Here is a 20,583-nt window from a genome sequence, read left to right on the forward strand (position 1 = left end):
TTTGAAAAGAATGTCTGGATTTTTCCATCAATGATTTTTTTTGTTGATATTTGTCTCTCCAGGCACATTCCAAGTTGACAATGCCAAGATTCACCAGTCTCAAATTTTGAAGGAGTAGTTAAACATTTTCATTCATGGATTGACCACCACAGAGTTCAGACCTTAACCTCACTGAGAAACTGTACATAGCAAGTCCTATTCTGCCATCATTGAGACAAGATCTTGGTAAAAAATTAACATAACGGCTGTGACATAGCGACATTGCATAAGCTTTCCAAATGATGCTGCAGCAAATACGCACAATAATCAAAGCGAAAAGTAGTCTAACAAAACACATACTGGAGTATGTGAAATTTTTTTCTTGTTTTCAAGCAAGTTATGTAAAAAAGAAAGTTTTTTTTTTTTTAAAGTACTTATTGGACACTTTTTACCATTATCAGTGGTGCTCAGCAGAGAAGCAATGCAGTGTTTCTCCAGAACCTGTAACAGCCTGTTATTCACTGGTCCACAGCACAAATCATGGCACAATAAAGGCTTAAAAAATGTTGATCGACTTCCATTTGAAGGCTTCAAAATTTTTACATTTTTAATCTTGCACTTTGTGAAACTTTACTTTTAGTAAAAAACAAAAAACACATTCAAGTTGGTTTGAGGCTGTAGTCCATGACGGTAATCCAACTCAACATATTCTAATGTTCCTTCACTTTTCTACTTTGCTGTAACTAATAATGTAAAGATTTATAAAAATATATTCATCAATTGAAAAACAAAATCATGGTTAGGGTTATATATGAAAAAGACAAACAAATAGATATTACACGTATCGTTTTAAGACTGGGGTGGACGATGTGGCTGTTTAGTGATTACTTGCAACAAGCATCCCACTATGAAAAGAGCTGCAAATAATACAACTGGGCATTTGGTGCTTTTTTTAAAGCTTTTTTTTTTAACTCTGTTGCACAACAGGACATGATGCCGATAGAGTTGATGAGGATAATTATTTACAAGAATAGGTTTTCCAGTATGGCAAAATATTCTTGGATACAAAATGTGTGCAAATACAAATGCAGATTAAATTAAACCAAAGTGTTCCTCTGTTATGCAATAAGTCGAAGGCCGACTACATTCTTCTAATGTGAAACAAAAACATGGTTAGTTAGTTTTTGAGAAACATTTAGCTCGCCAAAATGATGTGAAACTAAAACTAGATGCAATTAAATGTTGTGAAACAACTTGACTAATATTTGAAATATTAGTCCAGTACTCTTTTTATATCCCTCACCTACACACATTTAGACACAGTGTGGTACACAGCTAAACCATACTCCTCTCAGTAAAACAAGTAACTTGTCAAACCAGTGGGACATGCTGTAAACAACTGACACTTGCACGCTCAAGTTGATCACATTGTTCTGACTAGGATCCTAATTACCTCAGCGCTGTCACCCACTCCACCTCTCCCTCTCTTCGAGGCTTGGGAAATCCTCAGGAACCCCGCCTGTAATGCACCTAAATGACTACCTTGAATGCTACAATGGCGCCAGTGCCAATTAGCTGCTAACACAGCAGACAGATCTATTCAGAAGCCAGAGAATGAGGCCTCCTGTAATGTGAAAGATTCATGGCCATTTTGCTAATGACAAGAGAAGGAGGCAATTGACTCAGTCATGGGCCATGTTACAGGATAGTCAGCTGATGACTGTGAGGCTGCAGGGGATGGCTCTTGAGAACAGCCCCACTGAATTATAGGTCAGTGTTGGGGCTGAATGGTTAACATTAAAACATGTACACACATCTGTACGGATATGTGCAATATTTCTGTAACAAATGCTGAACACTGAGGTGAGCACTACTGCTACGTTGTGTTGAGAAAATTAAATATCAAATTTTGCTTTAAAATGTTTTGGTTCCCTCCTTTTTGTACCAGAACACATACATGAGCCAAACTGCTCTTTTGAGGACTATAATTTCTTGAGCAACTGCCAACCGCAGTTTTATTATTGGAAGCGTTCTCTGCTCTTTGATGAAGTTTTGAACACTACCTGTGTACTTACGTATATGCTTATCTAGGTTTACAGCCTCACATCACCACAACCCTTCATTATCAGGTCTTCCTTTCATTTTGTGACGAAAATATTACGCCTCGAAGGGTTTTGGATGTTTGGGCGTATTCAAGCTCGGCAACCTTTTCACCCTCCTTATATCCAAATAGAATTGTGCAAATGGGCTTGCATTTATCTCCTTTGCAGGTGACATATTAAAGTATTCCTTGTTTATCATGTAGTGTATCACATGAATTTGTTTTGAGGAACATCTTGTGCATCTTGCAAATATGAAAAGTGTAGTATTACTGATTATTTAAGCCAATGAGTTGCATATTCAGCTGACTTTACTTTGTGCTCTGAAGTGACTTAAGATGTGGCTTGGGTCTATGTGATCAAATGCGTGGAGTGCCATGAGGATAAGACACAAGAAGGATCCCCAGTCTCTTAGTATATGACTCAGTGTTTATCACAGGACTCATGATTTTCAGTTTTCGTGTCAAACTCTCAACCTCGATACGGAGTTTAGGAAACAAACCAGGGGGCATCTGATCCTTATACAATCATGTACATTCCCTGTGACATGTTATGCCTTAATTGGCTCTGACAGGAAGGATTTATGACGAGGCCATCGAGTAAATCACAAGGCCGCCTGTTATAATGTAGAGGCACTGAAATGGTATAATTGTTTTTAAGTGGTGCTGGAGGGGCTTGTGTGCATATATGTAATTATTTAAGTGACGTGTGTGTGTGTGTGTGTGTGTGTGTGTGTGTGTGTGTGTGTGTGTGTGTGTGTGTGTGTGTGTGTGTTGCATGTGATCATGTAAACGTGCACTGTCTGGGAAGTTTTCCAGAGATTGGGGAAATCCACCTTCCACACAACAAACAATTCAAACCACAAGAACAAATCTCCTCAAGTGAAATTTTTGTCTCATTACAGTAAATTACATTTCATGGTAGAAAAAAGCCACAACTTTCCCAGCTATTATGACTGAGTTACACGAACTCTTCGGGTTACACGAACTCTTCGGGTTAGTGAATGAAATGCGCTTACACACAAGCGCTGAAGTGGGACAAATAGAATTTATGCGTGCAACAACACCAGTCTTTCAGCAGCTGTGACTACACAGTGATAATAAAAAGCTTTTACAATTATAGTGTTTAATTAATTTTAATTAATTTCTTAAGCCATGGAAATGTATTATTATACATTGGTCTATGTCATAGTTTAAATTCAACTTCATTCACCATAAGTACAGTATATCACCAGCCTAAAATCATATTTTAATTGCCACAGAAAATGTATCATCAAGATCTGATGGCTTTACAGCTTGCTGCAGATGTGTGATGTCTATACTGCAACATGAATAAAATCTCATTAGATCAGATTAAAATGTGCTGCTGAAAAGTCAGAGTGTTTTTCAAGTTGTCACCTTTAAAAAGTGCAATCATGTTAAAAAAAAAATATATATATATATATATATGTACATGTCCCCTGAAGTGTTTGGGGTGTTGTGTATCAGGTTATAGAAAATCATCTGGTTCTTACCAGTTCCTAAAATGAAGGAAATACAACCTCAGATAAACAACTACACATGACATACTACACTGTGTCATTATTTATTTAACAGACTAAAAACAGACTGAACCAAACTGCCAAAGCAGTGTATGAAAATCTATATATACCCTTTCTGCGTCTGTAGACTAGGAATTAAGAAGGTAAGTTATAGCCTGATGCTGCTAATTAAGTGCCCTTGATCATCAACAGGTGTGTACACCTCTATAAGATCCAAGGACTCAGGTCAGCTGGTCCAGTCCAGAGTCCAGAGTAAACATGGAGAAGCAGCATTTAGCTGTTATGCTGCAAACAAGTGGAACAAACTGCCAGTGGAGATTAAACTTTCACCAAATGGAGACATTTTTAAATCCAGGTTAAAAACATTTCTGTTCTCATGTGTCTATGCATGAAATCTGCACGCTATCTTTTAATTTATCTCTACTGTTGCTTGTTTTTAAATTCATTTAAATGATTTTATTTGTTTCTCTTCATATTCTTTAATGTATTTTTAATGCTTTTTCCACTCCCTGCTGCAATGCTTTTCTTTTCTGTAAAGCACTTTGAATTGTTTGTACATGAAATGTGCTATACAAATAAATTTGATTTGATTTGATTTATAAAGCCACAAGTTGTGGTAGTTTGCTGGTCTGGAGCATTCAGGTGTGCATTGATACAATTCCAGGGAGGAAAGACAACAACAATAATTTTGGAGTAGCAATGGTTATCCTATCAATCAGGAGAATGTTGTAGGGCTGTTTTAGGACTATTTTCAGTTAACTGGCGCCCCGTATATATTTTCAAGGGAATATTTTCCCGTATTTTTGAAAAAATATCTCTGTCAACACTCATATGTCAGGCCATTGGCAAAAATTTATACATTAAGGACACATCAAAATTAGGGCTGGGCAACGATTAAAATTTTTAATCTAATTAATCACATGATTTCGCTGATTAATCACGATTAATCGCATTAGTACGCAAAATCCAAAAATTTATTCAAAAGTAGTGTATAGCTTTTAGCATTTAGTTTTATTTTAAATGTGCTGCCATATAAATGAAAGTGCCATAACATTTGTTGTGCAAACACACTTTTAACATCAGCATTTTTAAGTAGTTCTTTTGTTGAAGCCTCGCTCCACTGTCTGTTTCCATGAATGATTTGCTGGTATCAGTTGTGTGTTTGCCTTTAAGTGATATTTTAGACTGGAACTACTACAGTGATAAGACAATTCAACTTTGTAAATGCAGGAGTTTTTTTTTTTTAATTTATTTTGAAATACGTACTTTTATGTTGAAACAAGTAAAACAGGAAGTAGCGCCAGTTAGCTCCGTGAGCTTCACACCTGTAGCTGTGATGTTACCTGCTAGTTTATTTTTATTTTATTACTCCATGCTTCATGGTGTTTGCTGTAACTGTGTGAATGTGATTCAGAGGAGAAGTGGAAGTTAAAGAATCCTAGTTTTGACCGTGAAGATTGCCTCTGGGGAATGACTCTGCTGTTGGTTGAGAAGCAGGCTAACGTGGCCAGTATTACTTTGATTATTTATTGGTACGAGTGACAATGCTAAGGATGCTATTTCTTTAAAGATTACAACATCTAATGTTGTCTTTTACTTTGTTTACTCAAACATTTAGTTCTACAGTGTTAATGTGGCGTCAATAGACATCTGTGAAAAGAACCGGAGTCTCGCATCCAAGCAATGGGCGGCATATTGGCAGTGTTTACAGATGACTTTGGTTCTGTCGACTCCACCGTCTGGAAGAACTTTGAAATGAAAATGGCCGAGTAAAAGTTACGTACCCTTCTTCATGTTTGGTGGATCTGCCAACTACTTTCTTTTCCGGTTTCGCAGCAGACAGCAACAGAATTTTACAAAATAAAAGCCTGTGAGCAACAGACTTTTACAATAATAAAAATAACTAATAAAACCTGCGTTAATGCACGATAAAATATTTGTCTGCGTTAAATAATTAAAAAGTTAACGCGATAATAACGAGTTAACTCGCTCAGCCCTAATCAAAATACAAGGAAAGAACGTTCTGAGCAAGTCAGCTGGTTATCCTTAGGTGAAAACAGTAGTTTGTGCATGGCCAAACTGAAAGACATAAGTGATGTTTGTATGGACAGACGAGCCACTAGAGTTGTTGCCCAACAAGACGTGACAGTGTAAGGCAATGAAAGCCCTCGGAAACATCAGACAAACTGCATATAGACATCATTATGGTTATGGTTTCCGGGCGTATGCTCATTACACAAAAGCCGCTTTCAGATACGCTTTTTCAAACTGGGAGGGATGTGCCTTCTTTGCACATTGTGTCATGTGTGAAAGTACAGCCGGAACACGGGTCGAAGTTGATCCGCCGCTGATATGCCTCTGAGCCGGCAAGGGAGGTAGCAATGGAGCCTTCCAACTCTGGCATATGTGATGGGGCCAGAGGAACAGCGGCGTGGTTCATATTTTCTGCAACGAAACGGCACAACTCATGTGTTAAAGAGGCCACAGCAACAGGGGGCACACAAGAAGTAGGCAGAGATGCTCAAAACATCAGTTTTTTAAGTGTATGTGTGTGTGTGAATATACATATGTGTACACACATGTACATATATATACGTATGTACATATATATAGTACTGACCAAAAAGGAGGTTTTTGCTTAAGGCCTTTTTACTTTTTTGATACTACAAAACAGTAAAATAGAGACATAAAAGAAAAGAATCTTGCCTCAAAGTAATGTCTCATTTCTAACGTTAGTTCCTTTGAAATCTTTTTATAGGGTGCTAAATTTTTGCCATCACTGTATGAGGCAAGCCTTTCGAAATACAGTGCTAAAAGTTCACTCATCTTTACTGAGCTTCAAGTTTGTTGTTTAACTTCTTTGGGTTAAATTCAGTATGGGCAGCTTGGCCATTGGTGCCTAATCAGATCTTTTTTTTATAGAGTCATAAAATACAAAGCACTTAACTGAATAAACAAAACAGCCACCACTCTACAACAAGGAAAAGCGAACATCAAAGTCTGTCATAACCATTTTAAAGGTCAGCGGTGAGGAAGGGACTGGCTGGCTCACTGACTCATTTGTTAGTTGCCCAGTGATTTACACAGTTTAAGATCATCAAGTGCCTGAATGAGCAAATGGCTGAAAAAGCTCAGAGCTGATTGATTAGCTGTGCAGCTGATTATCCAAATCACTCAGAGGTTGTCTGATTGAAACATGGTTCTGGAAGTCAGGTGATCATGGAAACATAATATGATGTAAATACAAGCATATGACCTGACATGACAGCAGATCGAGGTCAAAATGAAATCCTTCATGTGCATGTGTGTGCATGTGTGTATGTTTGTGTGTGTCCTTTGCACCAGACTCAACGCTCAGGTTTACCGCTGTAAACTGATGTTAACAAGTGGAAAATTCCAGTCACTATGGGATCAAGGACAGAGCTTGGATATGATAAACCCTGCCACACAGACATATTGGCTGGTCTTTGTTCTGGCCCTGCAGAGCAAGAAGTGGCTGAGAAGTTTGTTGTGAGCATTTCTGCACCCACAGGGTCAAAGAAGGCAAACCTCTGCATGCTACCTTTGAATTGGAGTAAGATGGACTTACCATTAAACTAATTGGCAGTAACCATGATACATTCCTAACACAAGCCAAAGAAAAAAAGACAAAGAATAAAAGTGGGCATAAGCTTGATTGTCTCAATTATGACACTGAAAGGGCTTTAAAAGAGGATAACGGTTGTCACTGTTGGTCACATCATGCTTTTGTGAATTCATATTCACGATCCACAGTGGCATCCTGTAAAGCAGTGTTCCTATAAGCTGCAGGAGGGAAATGTGACTTCAATCAGCAGTTCTACATTAGACAACAATCCATGGTCTTCACCTTTTTCCTCATTTAGTGAATAGGGATCTATGCAAATGCAAATCCGTTCCACCTACATCTCCCCCCACCAGTAGCTGAGTGGCATGCCCTATTCTTTCTCTGTTTAGTCTACAGTATGCTCACTTTAGCACTTCTGATATTGTTGTAATTCAGCCATAAATGTGTGAGCCAGAGAGCTATTTTCAAGAGGAAAAAGTTAAGTTAACTTAAAGTTATGTTTACATGCACGTATAATTAACAGAATAGTAATGTATTACATTTCTATGGCTTTCAACAATATAAGAAAGGCTATGCTTGTTAGTCTAGAACTGCAGTTTGTGAGCCCCTAACTCAAGCAGTGAGCAGAGCTAGCTCTCAGTTACAATCTGAGGGACCCTGTGACTCAGAGGTCCTGGTCAAGTGCCCCTGCGTCTTTGGAATTCACAACTAATTCAACTGAGAGAGAGCTGATGGTTTACTCAGCAGTGGAGCTTTGGAGCAAAACCGAGCTAGCATTTGGGCAAACAAGCCCGGAGCCACTGTCTTAGCTAGCTTAGCTAGCTCACATGGCCAGGGACCTCAGGGAGCTTGCCCATCCTGAATAATTCACTCGAGAGCTAGTTCGGCTAGCTCCTAAGCTCACAGCCAAGCAACTTCCCTGCTAGTTCCTGACCAGCTTAGGGCTTCCAAGTTCTTGGCCAAGAGATACCAAATCCTGTAGCTTCTCGACTGGCTCAAGGCCTTCATCAGGGCTCTCAAGTCTCACGCATTGAGCGTGAGACACACGCATTTCAACAAGTTCACACGCTCACACGCCACACATGCCATTTCTCACGCTGAGAAATGATCAACTTCATCGCACAGAAATTCTAATGGCCTATACTATAAACGAGTCAATGGCAGGTTACTGTGCGCTCGTACAGCTCAGAACTATAGCTCTGGTACAGCCGTCTTGATTTAGCAACCCATCGGCAAATCACAAAATAGAATTTCTCAGCCAATCAGAAAAGAGAATTTCTTGTTGCCGGGTGAGGTCTGAAATAGCTTTCAGCTGCAAGCAAGCTCGTTGTAGACGAGCTGGAGGTGGAAGAGAACCGTCAGGATCATCAGCAGGTCATATCTTCATTTATTTGAATCTTTTATTAGTTACTATAGTTTTCCTACTCTCTTTAAAAGATTAAAGTGTTCGTTGGAGTAGTAGACCTAAATATTCAGTACACACCCTTTGACATGAGCAACTTAATGAAAAATGAAAAATATGTAGGAGTGTAATTAGGCTTCCGTGGTTAATTCTTTTCAAAGGTGACTGGTATGAGCAGATTCCCAATAAGGCTATCTACAATTGCCAAACTGGTATTAGTTCTGCCGCACTGAAATGCTGATGCAGAGAGGGTTTTTTCCATGGTGGGGCTCAATAAAACCAAGACCAGGAACACTTTGTTTCTGAATGGAACTCTGTCATCCATCATGACTGGGGAAATGGCTGTGCTTTAAATGGGAGCCCCCAATATCAGTCATCAAGCATCAAAATCTGCCATAAACACTTACAACAAGACATACATTTTTTTTTTGTTAAGACTTTGCATAGGCCTACCTAAAACAATTTATTTTCAAATATAGCAGAATTTAGTGTAAAAGTGAAGATTTGTGATTTTGGTATAAATAAAACAATTTCTTTGTTCTTTAAGTAGCTAGTTTATGGCGATGGGATACTGCAAGGGACCAGCCCCCCCCCCCAAAAAAAAAACGAAAGAAACCCCGCCGCGCACACGGCCCGGCCCCTGCCCCACCCAAATCTCACTCCAAGCAAACTTGAAAACTTGAGAGCCCTGCCTTCATAACTAATCAGAGCAACTGCACGTCAGTCACATGATTAGGTATAAAAAGATCATCCCAAAGAGTGATTTCAGAGGAACATTTGTCACTGTACAATTACAGAGAATTTGATCATTTCATCATCTACATACATGACATCATGAAAAGATTCAGAGAATACTGGAGCAAGGGGCAAGGTTGAAAAATCAATAGGGTACTGGGTGGCTTTGGACTTCTGGTCCTCACTGATTTAAAATCTGATTCAGTCGTGGACATCATTCAGTGGGGTTACATGGCACTGAAAGGATCAGATAATTGCCTAAATTACGATAAGAATGAGTTGAGCCAGGGTAATTCTCCTTGGATATATGGCGGTGAATGAATCGGATTAGAGGCATATGATAGGTGGCGCTGTACCCATTTCAACTATTGCTAATAGAGCCACTTCCGGTTGACCCCTTCAACTCCAACAACAACACCAAACTCAGGCATTCGAGAAAATGGCGAATGAAGAGCAAGATGAAAATACGTCCCTCTATATTTTGTTTGTGATGAGCTGCTTGTTGCACAAACGCGATGCACAACGGATTCTCCATCGCTGTGTTTTTCTTTCTGACGGCGACTACAACAGTAATATTGTCTCTTCCGACTTCCGGTTCCCGACCCCGGGAAAAAATCTTGAGTATGCGCAGAACGCAAAGTCTAATTCACCACGTGCTTCACCGTCTACAAGCAGGTTTATTTTGACTTTCAACCCAGTTATCTCGGGGTCTTAATACGATCGCGAGTAACCCAATCCAATCCAATTTCTTGTCAAATTATGGTGTCTACATGCACTTAATAACTCAATCTTATTGTAATTTAGCCAATTATCTGATCCTTTCAGTGCCATGTAACCCACTGATTGTTGCTCCTTTCAGTATTACAGAGGAGCCACACTTACTTAATGTTTTTATTTCCTGAACAAACACTTTGGAGTTTTGAGTCACTTTCACCATTCTTTTGAGCATGTAGGCAGATGTAAAATCTATGTGCTCATAACCATAAATATTTTTAGTAATGCTGTAGTCACAACAAGCAGAAATTGATTTAATTTTATAAACAAAATAATTTAGTGTTGTAAATTAACATTTTGCCATTCTTAAAGGGATAGTTCGGGATATTTGACATGAATCTGTATGGCATCACCATAACCAGTGTCGTGCATTCAAACTGACTTACCCCCGACAGTGTCCTGTGAGCCGAGTTCTTGTCCAGTGTTGGTCAAGGCGAAAGTAGTCCGGCTTGTTTGCTGGGGTCAAGAAATTAGCGCGTTTTTCTTCCCAAAACAGTACGTGTGCTAAAGAGTGATTTATTTCATCACAAAAACCGAAGCCGGCAAAAGTCACTCCTCGTTATCACTTGGGCCCTATACTGTCTCTCATTGTGTATCAGTGCGCACGTCATTCTGACCGCGAGCTGTGCGCACGAATCTTTCTGTTCTTTGGCAGTGCTCAACACTTACTCTGCAGACAACTGGCCATCGGGTCCAGCTGGTCTGGGACGCCTCTTCCAGTTGATCTTGGGAACATGGAAAAAAGTTCTCAAGACGCCTGCATTCAGGAGTGCAGGGAAGTCACCGTTATTTGTGATGCAGGCAGCAGCTGTCCCGCGGCCGCCGACATCCTCATCTATGGAAAGGTTTTGTATCTGGGGCATAACTAAATCCCACTCGTGGCAGCAGTAACATTCCACCTCTGTCTGCATTACTTCACACTTCAAACAAGTGCACCAGGATTTGTCGGCCACCCTGGGTATCGCAGCTCCAGCAGTGGCTCCAGCTTCTGTTTCCATCACTTCTCTGTCCACCCTCTCTCTTTCTGCCCGATCTAAGTCCATTTGGCGAACTTCCTCCTCAGTATAAACGGGTTCATAAAGATACCCCCTTGGCTCTGAACGGAAGTCAATATGTTCCTCGTCGCTCTCGTAGTCAGACATCTTCCCGAGCAGTAAACAAAGTGAATCGACTCGTGCGCACAGCTCGCGGTCAGAATGACGTGCGCACTGATACACAATGAGAGACAGTATAGGGCCCAAGTGATAACGAGGAGTGACTTTTGCCGGCTTCGGTTTTTGTGATGAAATAAATCACTCTTTAGCACACGTACGGTTTTGGGAAGAAAAACGCGCTAATTTCTTGACCCCAGCAAACAAGCCGGACTACTTTCGCCTTGACCAACACTGGACAAGAACTCGGCTCACAGGACGCTGTCGGGGGTAAGTCAGTTTGAATGCACGACACTGGTTATGGTGATGCCATACAGATTCATGTATCCTGAACTATCCCTTTAAGACTTGGTGAAATGACATTTCTCAATGTGTTAAAATGTCACACAGTAATTTAATGTATATATTTGGAGACAACAAAGTATTTGCCATATGAGCTTGGAAGTGGATGATGTATCAGGGTTGTTTAGGTTAAAATGCTGGAATACGGCTTCTCAGCAACATCATTTGATAATTACTCTTTGTCCTATTTTTTTCTAAGGTGCTGTTTACACATACCCGGGTATTTTGATAAACGCATATTTTCTAACCTTTGTGTGCAAAAAAACTTGGTGCACACAGCCCCGTTTTAAAAAAAAAAACACGTCTACATTGATCCGCATAAATACGCTATCAAGAGCTGTTAAATTATGCCAAGCCTGACGGTGGCAGTGTTAGAACAATGAGAATTCCACACAAGCCAATCAGAAGCCTAATAGAGAACCGCTGACAGGAAGAACTTCCGGATCCTTTTCAAGAAGAAAATATGGCGCCAGGCTCATGTGTGTGGACTGATAGCTGTGCTGATAGCAAGACTAAGCTACTTTTACACGTTGCGCTGGACTATAAAACTGCTAAAGCCGTGAAAAATGTCTTTGTTGTTCAATACATTGTATGACTGTAATTTTCAAAATCACACAAGCGAGTATAGCTCTCAACAACAGAAATGCTGCTAGTACCTCCATGCTTGCCAGATAAACAATGGACGGAGAGAATGGCGTTTTCACGCTAGCATCCTGCCAACATGGCGGATAGGGGCGGGGCTCTGTACTATGACGACAACTCCTCATTCCATTCCCAAAACTCCGTTTTTGTCTCTTTCAACCAGTTTACACACAAACGCTAAACGGAGTTTTTAAAAAATCTCCACTTTTGCCGGAGTTTTTTTTTAGCTTCGTTTTCGGAGGAAAAAACTCCGTTTGTGTATAAACGAAAGGCACAAACGAAGGGAAAGGTCTTCGTTTATCAAAATACCCGGGTATGTGTAAACAGCACCTAACTCTCCCTGCATTACTTTTGGTACCTCCCTCCAAACCTCTTGAGTTTGGCAGTCTGTTGATCTGAAGATAATTGTTAACTGTAATAGTAGCCAGGAAATGGAGTGATCAACTCCAGATGACGAGACAAGAATGTGGAGAGAACAAGTAAGAAAGACACTGACAAAACAGATATTCTCAGGGGGAAAGGAAGTTATTTTTACCAAAGATGTGACAATTAGTTTTCTTCTATTTTTTTTCCAAGTTAAAAGTCGGCTTGCTGTGGCTCATGGCAAAATCCCACTTTGCATCTATTCATGTAAGCACTGTATATTGTTAATTGCTCTCTAACATTTAGGTTGCACTTCAGTTCATTCTTTACTTGACTGAGTAGCAATTACCAACCATTCAATAGTATTTTAGCACTACTTAAATCTTATTTACTTGCAGTTTCCCTGTGGCTGTGTTTTGGTACAATGACTACATCTGCCAACTTGACCCAGGGTTTGGGGAACTGTGTGACATTGTTTGCATTTGGAGTAATGACTGTCATTATGGTGAATTAGTACTCTACCCAAACACAACTGATTCTCTAAAACCACCCCACAGTGTTCTGTCTCTATCTCTCTCTGGTCCTGGTGCCTTGTTACAATCAATTAAGCTGATTACAAGCACAATCTTCACCACTTCAAAGGAGGGCCATTAGCGCGGGTGAGACTAACTGTCTCTTCACTCCACTGCCCTGTTGTTTGCCTCAGAGTCAGAGGCCTCAGATATATTATTCTTTAACATTTGAGGTGCTGAAATTGGTTGGTGGTTAAATAAAAAATACCCCATTGGAAACAAAACAATGTTTTCATTCTTAGATTAAAGGATAAATGACAAGTAATGAGCTGGAGACAATTGGTGCCATGGGTCCTCTTTAAAGTTAAAGGGTGGCTCCTCGTCAGGTCAGACAACAGGTCTCACAATAAATGGAGGGACACAGAGAGGGAGCGAGACATCAAGTCTAGACAGCATATTTAGGGACCCTCCCTGATTGCTTTGTTCTGCACCATGTCTACAGGTAATTACTTCAACAAACTACTGGGAACCCTGTCAAATCTGAGACAAGGGATGGGTGAAATGAATAAAAAATAATTAGGCATTAATATCTTAGTGCGTCATTGTTCGTATGTACATTTGTGCTCCAGTGAGATGTCATGCAATGATGTGTGTTATGGTATGAACAATAAATATCTGTATAGATATTGTGTTAACAAGTTCTGATACTTTAAAAGTCAGAACATCAGCCAGGCAATGCAGTTTTGGTGGGAGATAAAAAAAAAATGTGTTCAAAATTGAGTAATTAATAGAATTTAATCTTAAGAATACTGATACATTTATCTGACTTAAGATGGAATCTGAATGTATAGCACAATCATAGCACCTACAGCAAGCTGTTTATGGGTAGTGGAAGTACAGTAAAGCAGCACTAAAAGAGTTATTCTATTAATTAACAATGGCATATTGAACTGAGTGGGCTGAATCGTGCTTTTCCAAAATGTGTGCTTTCAAATAATAATGTAAATTGAATATATGAAACAACAACATCAGTCTACTGTGGCAGGTCCACAGTGCTGGCTCCCCCTTTACATCATTTCAGCTCTGTGACAACCTCTGCTGTCAGCTCAAAGGAGCGACAACACTCCATGTCCATTTTCCCAACAGAACGTCCAATCACAACAGTCCCAACCCAAATGGACGTTGTGACAGGGACTTATGTATCTGGTAAATGCAAAGGTTTAAGAGTTAGTAACTAATGCATCCTTCAAATACATTTACATCAATTTTTTTCTGTGCAATTAGGAGTGTGTTAATAGATGTTTTCCAACATTGGACATTTTCTTTTCATATCTAGCACAATATTCCCTCTTTAAAATGTGTGGAAATCCCTTCGGCCTATGCATTAGTCATTTCTGGATCATCAATGTCTTCACAAAGTAGCTACAAATCTGAAATTAACATCAAATAAAACATCAGGCGCCAGAGTAAATTGTATCTTAACAGTATGAAAAACAGTTCTGTACTGCCCTATAAAGATGGAGTGATAGTGAAGAGCTGTGTTTGAAATGTTCATGTTAATTCTAAATGATCCTTGAAAATATGGCTTTGGGTATGACTGTGTAGTTTACTTATTTTCTTATGAAAGCTAGGCTACTGTAACTGGATTATAGCACACTTATCAAGCAAGACAATTGCAATCCTGTTCAGAGATAAGAACAGAATCGAATTTAATGGCACATTTCTGTTGGGCTCTTTCAACATGCAAATAGAAAAAAAGTGAAAACTTTTTCAGCCCCTCTTAGTGCCATTTTTCCACTTTAATACATATAATTGTGTGTATTTAGAAAGTAATATGATTTCTACATTGCATGTCAGTGACATTGTAAGTCTATGGTTGAACAAACAGTGATGCTTATCTGTTATGATAGAGGGCTTTAACTTTACCTGGCTTTTACAACTGACAACAGTAATGTCCTCTCTTGGGCATTGAATATATGTTGCTGCCATGAGAGCCTTAGATGCAGATAAGAGTTACCACCATCAAAAATAAGATTTGTGTCAGTGTCTGTCATGCTGGTATATCCATGAAAAAAAAAGCGGAAAATGAATTTGATAGATGAGAATCTAATCCATTTTCAAAGAATAGTCCCTTTACAACGTACCCTTTTTCTCAGTGAGGCTTTGTATAAATCCATGTTAACACACTCACTTGTGACAGCAGATAATTTATGGCAGAAGGCGCCAGATGTCTTGTCAGAGCTTCAGCCCTCTTTGTTACAGAAAACTGGCCAGTCCCCTGCAACATATCAAGCTCATAAATCAGTAGAGATGATTTCGATAACTATAGTGGTTCTCAAAGAATGTTGGACATACCTACCCAATTTCTTGAAAAGTTGGGAAGTTTTCTTAAATTAAAACCCTCAAACTTAATTCGTAGTTAATCTATTTGAAGATTTATTTGAAACACACAACTACGAAACAAATTATTTTCAGTATTTTCCCTGACCAGCCTCAAATTTTGCAGAAAGTATTAAAAATTCACTCAAAAAAGACAGAAAAGTGTACAGATGATATATTTATTTTCTGAAACATTCAGTCAGCAGATTCATTGATACCAGGTCACGGTGTCAGGGTTGGGTATACAAGTGTAACCGGTATGAAACCTCTGAGTTGTGTTATTAATGGTTAATAGATGGAGACCACACTGCTGCTCTTTCGAAGGTCTTTTTTATTCTCCAACCTTTCCTTTCCTTTCCTCACGAACATTACAAAAGAGAGCAATTACAATGACGCAAACAATAGCTCAAATAAGTGAAATATGGAGCAACATAGACAAAATAAAATGACAAATATAAGTGACAAAATGGGAGCTCACCTTTCCTCACGAACATCACAAAAGAGAGGAAGAGTTTTTTGTCACAAAAGTTGCTCCCCCATAAAAGAACGTACAGAAACAGTAAACGAAAACGAAAGTTCCACCTGACTAATCTTATAAATGGCAAAAAAAAAACATTAAAACAATAATTTTGTGGAATTATACACGAAGTCAAATTAACCCTTGTTACACAAGTAGCATTCACGAAAGACATGATCCATGAGTTTTTTGTGTTTTGTGTTCTTGGTTTTCCTATGATCTGGTTTCCTCTTTTTGTTATTGGTTTACTTCTTGCAGTTTAAGTTAAATGCTTCCTGTTTTATTCTGTAGAGTTTGCCCTTATGTGTATTCTGTTGTTTACTTCCTGTCTTCAGTTGCTTATGGCCTCACCTGCTGCTCATTTTGTAATTAGGGACCGAGCAGTGAAACTGCAAGGACCCTATTGTATCTGTAAGGTTTATTAGGAACCGAGCAGTAAAACTGCAAGGACCCTATTGTATCTGTAAGGTTTCTTCTTTCTTTCTTCTTATTCTTTGCAAAAGACACTCGAAAACTCTTGAAATTTTGCAAGCACCAGCGGCCAGTCGACGACATGAAAAAATCTGAACTTTATATTTTTGGGAGTCGCTCATTGACTCTGTAGCGCCCCCTACAAGTTAAGTTAAGTCGCTTATAACTCCAACATACATTACACAATCTGTCCCAAACTTCACACGGTGAATGCTGGACCCAGCTTGAACACCCACATATAATCATAGTGTCATCCACCGATAGCGCCACCTGCTGGTGGTTGGAAACATCCTTTTTTTTCCGCACCTCGCATTTGATTGAACTCGTCCTACAGATTTAATGCTACAAGCTTCAAACTTGGCCAGGTTACTCTTAACACATGGGGGGGGAAATTCATGGAGAAACTTTTCCAAACTTTGAACGGTGTGGGCGTGGCCAGGCGGCGAAAATCGTATGATGGAGTTTGTGGTTTGAGATTCTTATCATCATCGCAAAGTCATGACACGTGGCACACACGTCCACCCTGTCGACCTTGTACGTATGTAAAGGGTATCGTGTGTGGGTGGAGCAAAATGGCTCAGTGGCGCCCCCTAGAATTTTTTAAAAACCCTCTGCATTGGGGTTATTATGTGCTCGTGTGTACGCAGAGGGTATCGTGCGTGTGGGCAGAGCTGCGTGACTACGACGTCCAGCGCATGCCCCAACGTGCGCACATCTCGGTCCCGCTTAAGGCTGCTTGCAGTTTTCTAGTTGTAGCTCTAATTGTGACTCTGTAGCAGATATCCTCCAGATTTTTCTTTGTTCAGTGCCAGACTGTAGTATGTAGTTGTTCTCCTGTTGCTTTCCCAAACCAAAATTGCAAAAAACTTTTACCTGTTAACACATTGACTACCAGCGGTTTTTACAGAATTATGTCGTAGAGTCCCAGCGTTGTAAACCTTTTTTTTTTACATTTTTTGTACAGTCACAGAATATTATGTGATAGGGCCACTGAAACATGTTATGGCTCGTTTGAAAGCTGAGACTTTAAACTCTTTGTGGGTCAAAACTGTGTGTCTCTAGGTGCCGTCATTAGCGAGCTATCCTTAGCTAAACCAAGGCGGGTATCCACCAAAATCAACAACAAACTGAGATCGGGGCTTTTGTGAAAGGTGCGCTCTTTCAGCCTGTGGCACTTTAGATACTTACATATCCGGGTCAGAGGATTTGCGTCGTGTCGCATGTGGCAAAGCTAACCTGTTCATAAGACCCCCTCCTTAGACTTGTCGCGTGTCTTCTTCTCCTTCTTGTTGTTTGTTTATGTTACTTTACCGTCACCCTCTGGAAACCGACACGTGCGATTGGACAAAATGCGGAAATGCACAACAATCAATGCAGCGTTATCAAAATTGTTCTTGAGTTGACGCAAAGCCATTGGCGTAATGATCAAAATGTCCAGATGATGACACCAGTTTTTGACTGCCATCTATGTCAGTTCTGTTCATCACATAATTACAAAAATCACACAGAATGTGCATTAGAATGTATAGATTCAGAATCCATAAAAAAAACGTAAAAACGTATTTTTACCATTTGGGAGCCAACGCATGGGCATTAAAAATGTAGTTTTACGTGACTTGGGAGTCAATGTGTTAACATCTGCAGTGTAAGATACTGTGACAAGATTAAGGGAATCATGCAAAATCTGGGCTCCCTGCATAAAGTTCTAGAATGCGCTGCTGAGGGTGGCAGCACGTTGGAGTAGCTCTGTACTTCACATTGAGATTTTTTTTTTTTCTAAATTTCATTCCTGTTATTTCTTGGAAGAAATTGCATTTTTTGGACAACTGTTCCTTCCTGCCTTGGATGCTGTGCAGCTGGATTGATTTTTCCCAATACTTTTGTATATTTTACTCTTTTGTTATGATGCATAACCATAGCAACAAGGTGGTTTACAACAGGGAGCAGCTGATTAACATTGGAAAAGCAGAAATAATTCGACAACTGAAGCCAGAAATCCCACTGGAATTGAGAAGGAGGCGTCGTGGATGCAGAGCAGGAGCAAAAAGGAGAGAAAGAAAGAAGAAGTTCAAACCATCTCTGCCATCCGTCATCATGGGCAATGTATGATCGTTAGCTAACAAGTTGGATGAACTTCTAGCCTTGACAAGGACTCAGCAAGAATATCGGGAATGTAGCATGATGTGTTTTACTGAGACATGGCTGCAGGATCATATCCCCGACTCCAGCGTCTCTCTGCCGGGCTTCCTGACTGTGCGAGCAGATCAAGATTTAAAGAGTAGCAGGAAAAGGAAAGGGGGTGGATTGGCAGTGCTTGTCAACAACAGATGGTGTCACCCAGGACATGTTACTGTGAAGAGTGGTCTCTGCAGTCCTGACATTGAACTATTGGCAGTAAGTTTTCGTCCATATTATTTGCCAAGAGAGTTCACCAGTGTTGTTTTGGTGGCTGTTTACATTCCACCCTCAGCTGTTGCCGACACTGCATGTGATGTCCTCAGTTCCGTTGTTGCTAAGATACAGACACAACACCCCAATTCTTTTGTGGCAATATCTGGTGATTTTAATCATGCCTCACTCTCTGCTACACTGCCAACTTTTCAACAGTTTGTCAGCTGCTCTACCAGAGAAAACAAGACATTGGATTTGTTTTACACAAATGTCAAGGATTCATACATTTCCAAATCAAGACCTCCCCTGGGTAAATCAGATCACAACCTTGTTTTTCTCTGTTCAGCATATAAACCCCTTGTCCAGAGACTACCTGTCACAAAAAGGACTGTTAGAAAGTGGTCACAGGAAGCTGAAGAAGCCTTACAGGGTTGTCTTGATGCAACCGATTGGATTTCTCTTTGTAAGCCACATGGAGAGGACATTAATGCCATGACTGAGTGTGTGACTCAGGCGCGTCATTTCCGCCGGGGACGGTGGGGACGCGTCCCCGGCACTTTGTCTGACGAGCAGATTTGTCCCCACCACTTTAAAAAAGTAGAGAAAGTGCAAACGCCGCTTATGCTAAAAACTATCATTTTATATCATGGCATTTTCCTAACCAAAGACTATTTGATCCGCTCTGCTTTCACTCTCCTTGTATGAATGCGCTTGCGATCAGCCCCCATTGCTGAATAGCAACTATGTTGAATCCGCTCCGCTCCAACCAGGCACAGACTGAGCAGTCACGGTCGCTCATCACACTCCCTCGTCACCCTAAAAAGTTCCTTCTTACTGACGTTTTAATGGCACCTTTTCGCTATATATACCACTAAACTCGCTATACAATACACACTGACGTGGGACCTTGATGATGTGTTTTATTATGGTTAATTTACATTACATTATTTTATTTTATCTGAATATATCTTCGTACGATGTAAAAATGTTTAAAATAAAATAAATGTATATCTATCTATATTTTGTATGTGTTTGAGACAACTGGAGTAAAGCACTGCCTTGTGGGAATTTCATTTACCCGGCTCCCGCCAAAAAAAAAATAGAACGTACAAGATTCAATATTTTGTAGCTTGTTGGTCAAAGTAAGAGATAAACGGGGACGGTAGATGTCGCGGATGGATTACTTACAACAATCTTAAAAAAATGAATTGAGGACCAGGAGGAGGTATTAAACGACAGAAGGGGGGAGCGGAGAAAAAGAGGGACAAATTGAACAGATTTGTCTCTGCAATCGCCAAGAAATACGTTCACAATGGGATAGCAACTACACAAATATGGATATTAACAAGATGTGTTGCACAGACGCTACGAACAAAACAAGGTAGGGGCCGAAGGATTTCCACTAATCATTGTGTCCGCCGTGGCACTATTTTTTTTTTATATTTCATCTCATCTCCTTCACGTACGGTCTGTCTGTATTGTCACTCACTTTTCTATATCAGTGTGTAGCCTACTGTCATAAGCTAGTCTGTGGCTAGTCTGGCTAACCTAAAGAGTAATACAAGGCACACTTTTCACGATGTGTAAACCTGTTTAGCTTGTGGTAACTGCCTGGTAATCTATGGCAGGGCTGTTGTAGTTGTTCTTATTCCTATCTTCATGACTTGGTAATGGGTTCTCGATTTGACGGCTTGTCTAGC

Source organism: Odontesthes bonariensis, chromosome 16 (assembly GCF_027942865.1).
Source record: "Odontesthes bonariensis isolate fOdoBon6 chromosome 16, fOdoBon6.hap1, whole genome shotgun sequence".
NCBI lineage: Eukaryota > Metazoa > Chordata > Actinopteri > Atheriniformes > Atherinopsidae > Odontesthes > Odontesthes bonariensis.